Genomic DNA, 6,111 nt, shown 5'->3' with positions numbered 1-6,111 from the left:
ACAATTTGAGTTTAACACCCCAAGAACTGTATTACAAACTTAAGTACTGTCCACAACCTGAACAACTGGTATTTTTGTATAGTAAATTATGTAGCCACATAGCCAAGGTATATCTTATAGTAAATACTTGATAGTAATTCCTATATATTTAAGTACATATTTATTGAATCAATCAACCTGTCAAGTATCATCACACAGTATTTTGTTCTTCAGTCATCTCAGGATGATTGAAAAGATATTAATTAAAACACATGGATTTTTTGACATATTTTGATTCATTTAATGTTTCAGTTTTTAAAAGTCTGAATTCCTTTTTTTTTTTTGAGATGGAGTCTCACTCTGTCGTCAGGCTAGAGTGCAGTGGTATAACCTCAGCTCACTGCCACCTCCACCTCCCAGGTTCAAGTGATTCTCCTGCCTCAGTCTGCCGAGTAGCTGGGACTACAAGTGCACGCCACCAAGCCCAGAGCTAATTTTTTTATTTTTATTTTTAGTAGAGACAGGGTTTCACCATGTTGGCCAGGATGGTCTTGATCTCTTGACCTCGTGATCCACCCACCTTGCCCTCCTAAGGTGCTGGGATTACAGAATAGTCTGAATTAAAAAAAAAAAAAAAAAAAAAAAAAAAAATCCATAGCCCAAACAACGTGTTAATGTTTGTTACCAGTTTTAAGTGTGCAAGGTATCGAAATGAGGTAAGAAATCAGCAGGACTTATTTTCTGAGCAACAATCATGACCCTATTGATCAAAGCAGAATACAATAAAGAAACAAGCGGAAACTAGCAGATGGCGTCAGCAGCAACCTCCGGTTGCCTTCACTGATTAACGACCACCAGCGCTATTTTTAAACGTGACTGTTTAAAAATGCCATGACAACGATTCAGAAGTTATATGGTTTCAGGAATTTCCCCACCTGTTTCCTATAGAATTCTGAAAACCAGCCCCTTAATTAGCATACAATTAATAATAAGGATAAATATAGCTGGCCAGCAATCTACCCGGACTGCCCCTCTGGACTGCTCTGTTTGGATACACTGCCGCTGCTACTACTGCTGCTGCTGGTGCTGCTCTGGTCTGTTCTGACTATGGAGCAGCCACTTTGCTGTACACCGCTACTCCAGGCAACTCTGCCTATGAGGCAGCACTGCTCTGTGGGACAGTGATACGGCTGCACACCGCTACTCCCGGGAACTCTGCCTTTGGGCCAGCCCTACTCTGTCTACAGAGCAGCTATTTTGCTGTAAACTGTTGCTATGATAAACTTCTTTCTTCCACAGCTGGCTGGCGCTTGAATTCTTTCCTGAGTGAAGCCAAGAATCCTCCCAGGCTGAACTCCAATTTCGGATAAGCCTGCATCAGCTGGATAATTTGACAATGAATTTTTTAATAATATTTTTCATTTCTTCTTGATCCATCGTAAGTCCAAGATTTCTATAGTGTTATAATAGATGCAGAAATAAATAGAAAACTGTTGAGTACTAAAAAATGAGTCGTATTCCTGGATATAAATCTTTATAGGAAATTATTTGTTTGTTTGTTTGTTTGGGATGGGGTGTCTAACTCTAAATTTTATTTGAATCTTAATATCAAATAGTGCGTATGTCCCCTAAGGGAAAAATATTCTCAAACAATAGTAAGAAAACAGTTTGATTATAAGTCTTAGTTCTCCTTTGGTCCATGAGTTTGATTTGCCTTTATTCATTGGCTACATGTAATATGGGCTACTCCCTAATCTTCCTCAGATAATTACGGGTACTTTCCTAGGTAACTGTGCACCTGAAAAGGAGAGCTAGTTATAATGTTCATGCATTGGTTCCAACAAAACACTATTCATGAGCATCCGGGCCAAAACTTTTAATAATATTAAGGGCTTATGAGGGTTAGGTGGTAAACAGAATTCAAAGTAAATTAATCTCACAGTCAGTTCCGTGTGACCCAATCCCCACTCTGTGGATATCTTCATATTTTCTTTATTCATGGTTTGAATCACTATCACAGTGTATTGCAGAATTCCCATACTGGCTTCCTGGTACATAGAGTAAAGGCTGATATAATACCAAGTAAAAGTAAAAGCCACTGAGCCTCCCTTTTCCTGTCACAGCAATAAGTGAAATATTGCAATATATGCATGAGGGTATTGAAGTGCTTGTTGTTACCATTATATATGATATGTATTAAAATATTTCTATTTTTTCTCTTCTCTTGTACTCAGGAGATAATAGTGAGGGTTACGTATGTGGCTCACCTATGTTTTATACAATCTCAAAAGAGAACCGTAACAGAAGTAGAGGAAAATAGATGCCACTCAGAGATATCAGACACAAAGAACAGTGACATCATTTTTATGTTTAGCATTTGGACATGACTTTGGGTTCTCTCCCATTGAGAGGGAAAAGCCCATTTAAGATCACATGTAGAAAAGAATTATGTTCAGGGAGGCCATTTTATAAATTGCATATTTTTAAAAAGAAAGTATGGTGTGGGAATTTAGGTAGCTATTGTTTCTTATGTGAGTACATTTCTTTCTTTGCTTTTCAACAGGCTTGCACCCCTTGGACCACTAAAGTGAGTTATATGCAGTAACAGATCCTTTGTCCTTGAAATTTCAGTATTATCAGTGATGACCAGGGTAAAAGATTGAGATTTCAATAAGATTTGAGTTATCTAATAGGAAGAAACTAAGTAGAAAAGCCACATGTTACTATTGAGGAGACAACAGGAGACCCTGTATCCTTGTCTTTAAAAACATGCTTTTGCTTGAATTTTGTGAGATACCCCAATATCCTTCCAATAAAAATCTCACATCTCATTTCTCTTATTTTTATTACTTCTCTTTTCAGTTTCTCAGTCATTTTCTGTTTCTTGCAACCGAAGACCCCTAAGTTACCCAAAAATCAGATTTAAAAATACAGACTCAGAGGAATGTAAATATTTTGAACTAAATGGAGCGAAAAGTGCTGAGACTCCTACCCATGTTCAGAGATATAAAAGTGGTGGTCAATGACAAAGAATCTTTAAATAACCACGAGCAGTGACCGGCTGGAACCTGGGCCTCCTGAAGATGAAGTCCAGAGAATAGGTGGCTGTTGCCATAGATCCGCTTAAATAGGATGAGGAATGGTAGGCCCACCAAGTAGAACAGCTACATCTGACAGGCCTAGTAATGAAATTGCAGACAGGAAAGCCAGGCCCTATGGGCTTCAAAGCACAGGATGAAATTCAGAATCCTTGTCTGGGTGTACCGAACAGTCCCTTATTACTTGCAGCTATGCTGCTGAGCACACAGAAAACTAATTCCAGAGATGCATTTTGCACTTTGCTGAATTATAATATTAGCTGAATTCACAAACCTCATGTATGTGAAAGCTAAGGCATTGATTAAGAAAGAGTGGACTAGGTATAAAGTCATAATAACACTCTGGCATCCAATTTCCAGAATTTAAAATGGTCTCTCTGCCTAAGTAACTGTGGGGTTCTAAATAAGTTACTCGAATTATATGTCTTACTTTTCATGGGGAATACGAACAATATTGTTAGTAGAATTATTTCATGAATAGCTATATTTTAAAAAATAAATTAGGTAACCCACACCAAACACTTAATACAGTGCCTAGTACAAAGATAGTATTTGGATGTTAGCTAGTAATTCAAGTAAAATCTTTAATAATTTTGAAATAGATAAAAAGAAGTTGCATTAAGTGTATTTATCAAATGATTACTCTGCTACACAATCTTCATGTTCAAAGAAATTTAATGCATATTTCTTACAATCAGAAATCTTCCAATTATTCTGGGAAGGCCTGAATAAAACTTGTAAAAGTTTAAATGATAACATAGGAGAACTAGAAGGTCAATGTGGTGAGACAAGAACTCAGTCACAAGGTTTTTATAAGATGAAGTGCTCAATGAATGCTCTTGGTAAAAGGTGTTACACTTTTCTTAAATACCTTCTTTCATTAAATGACTATTTGATCTACTGTATTTGAAGAGTTCAACTCATTTCTACATGTCTTATTTTTGCTTATGTTCTTATAGCAAGGATCAGTCAGACCTAAATATTTGTTTCAGAACTGCACACTTTGGATTTTGACATTTATTGTTTTTTTATTTCTTAAGCCAGAAAGTGAATCTTTGAAATCTGGAAGACGATAATCCAAGTGGAAAATGCTTCGAAAGCTCTTTGTAGTTGGCGATAAGGCTTTATTAATGACAATTGTTCTCACATGATGGATATACTTGCCACAATACCTATGGGCTTATACTGTGACTATTAGTATTTCCTTGAACAATTCCCTAAGTGACTATATATAATTTAATACACCTAGCCTCCCAAAACACATTGTCTTGTGGATTTGACAGTAGTGAATCTTAATGAGAAAAGTGTCCTCCTTAAATCGAGTGTAAATTACTTTTAAAAAATCTAACTACAGATGAAACTTACTTTTAAAAATATAATCTTGCAATTCATTTATTAAAATGTTGTTAATTGAATCATGTTTTCCATTGATTTGAACTATTATATTAGAGATGTGTTCTTATGGTAAGAAATTTGACCAAAAATGAATAAATATCACAACTTAGAAATGCAGAGTATTTTGGGTTACATATTCAAAAAGAAAATATTTTGCTGAAATAATATGTAAAAACGTATTTGTAAAGTTTTCTGCATTCCTGTATATGAATTAGAAAAATAATACCTTAATCACATAGCTATTATCAGGAAAAAATAAATAAGACTTTAAATGTTATAAATTTCACAGTACTCTGCAATATTTTTATCATCATCCCCTTTACAAACAATGTGGCTATATCTGTAGTTTGCCTTGCTTGCTATACAAATGCTCAGATGACCATCTGTACAAAATGGTGCTCAGAATCATTTACATTTCTCTTTCTCTTCTAAGTTATTTCATTACCTGTTTAGTAATAATTTCACATAAAGACAATAACATCTGTTTTGCTTAACTTTTCTATTGATATCTAGTTTCCAACAACATTTTAGCTTTCTATTTACTTTTAAAATGTAGTTTGCAACATAGCAAGTGAGTTCCTCTTTCAGTAAAGATTGAGGACAGAGAATTTGGGTCATCTGGCCTAGAGTGTTTAATAGTTTAAAAAGTATCAATCTGGTTTCAAAGTGGAAAAAGTAACATAAAGATGTTGAGCTGACCCCTTCTCACTTTATTTATATGGATCATCTCATGGTTCTAATTCAAACGTAATAGCAGAAGTTGGATTCTCTTCATGCTACAATCATGTAAGAGATGTTGCTAAAATGTATATTTGTCATATTCCTTTAAATACACCCACAAAGGATTTATTCTTTCCATTCTGTCTTCTCCATTCCACTACTACCATAACTTAAGTCAGGTGGACTTTTCTCTCCCTGGACCATATATCCCAATAATTTAATATAACTACACATAACACCAATCATTTCACACGAGATGTTGATCTAATCTTCTACTTACCTCACTAACCTTATATTCTTGAAAACAACTCTAATCATATTACTACAAAATTATCAATAGCTCATTACTTAAGCAATAAAATTCAGACTCTTAAATCTACAAGTGAAGGTCTATTGTCATTAACCCCTGCTTTTCATCCAGACCCCAATTCTTCCTGACACTCCCATGAAACTGGAGTACTTATTCTTACTTGTCAGTACCATTCCAGCACTCCTACCTCCATTTGTGCGCTTGTGCTGGTCCCGGGTATGCTGCCTTCTTCTTCCCACACTGATGATCACAGCCAAATAGAAGGTCATTCATTGATTTTTTTACTATCAAAACATTTAATTATTCACTTAAGATAATGGCCTCCACTTCATCCATGCCACTGCGAATTATAGGATTTCACTTTCCATTCTATGTATCCCCTAAATCTATCAAAATAAAAACAAATAATTTAATGTTCATTTGCTTGATTTATTTCTGTCTTAAATTAGTTGGAGTACTAGTAAAAGAACGAGATTAGATTCAGACAATCTCTAAGTCTCCTAAAGTTCAAAAATTCTATTCCAGGCACTCAGAATGTCATGACAAAATGTGAATATTTCTGTTGATTAAAGTGGTATATTAAAGCTTGTGTTTGACTAAAAGTGAACC

At 35.2% G+C, this 6,111-nt stretch overlaps 1 long non-coding RNA gene across 2 annotated transcripts; it reads left to right on the top strand.

Moving 5' to 3' along the window:
* The first annotated feature begins 1,162 nt into the window (after window positions 1-1,162).
* On the top strand, window positions 1,163-4,453 carry LOC104662385. Of its 2 annotated transcripts, XR_004056981.1 has the most exons (3): window positions 1,163-1,417; window positions 2,543-2,566; window positions 2,842-4,453. It is a non-coding gene; the product is annotated as an uncharacterized LOC104662385 (long non-coding RNA). The 2 variants fall into 2 exon arrangements; XR_747983.2 differs by lacking the exon at window positions 2,543-2,566.
* The last annotated feature ends 1,658 nt before the right edge of the window (window positions 4,454-6,111 follow it).

The sequence above is a fragment of the Rhinopithecus roxellana genome, chromosome 1, assembly GCF_007565055.1.
Source record: "Rhinopithecus roxellana isolate Shanxi Qingling chromosome 1, ASM756505v1, whole genome shotgun sequence".
In the NCBI taxonomy this organism is placed as follows: Eukaryota; Metazoa; Chordata; class Mammalia; order Primates; family Cercopithecidae; genus Rhinopithecus; species Rhinopithecus roxellana.
This window is presented reverse-complemented; position numbering and strand designations above follow the sequence as displayed.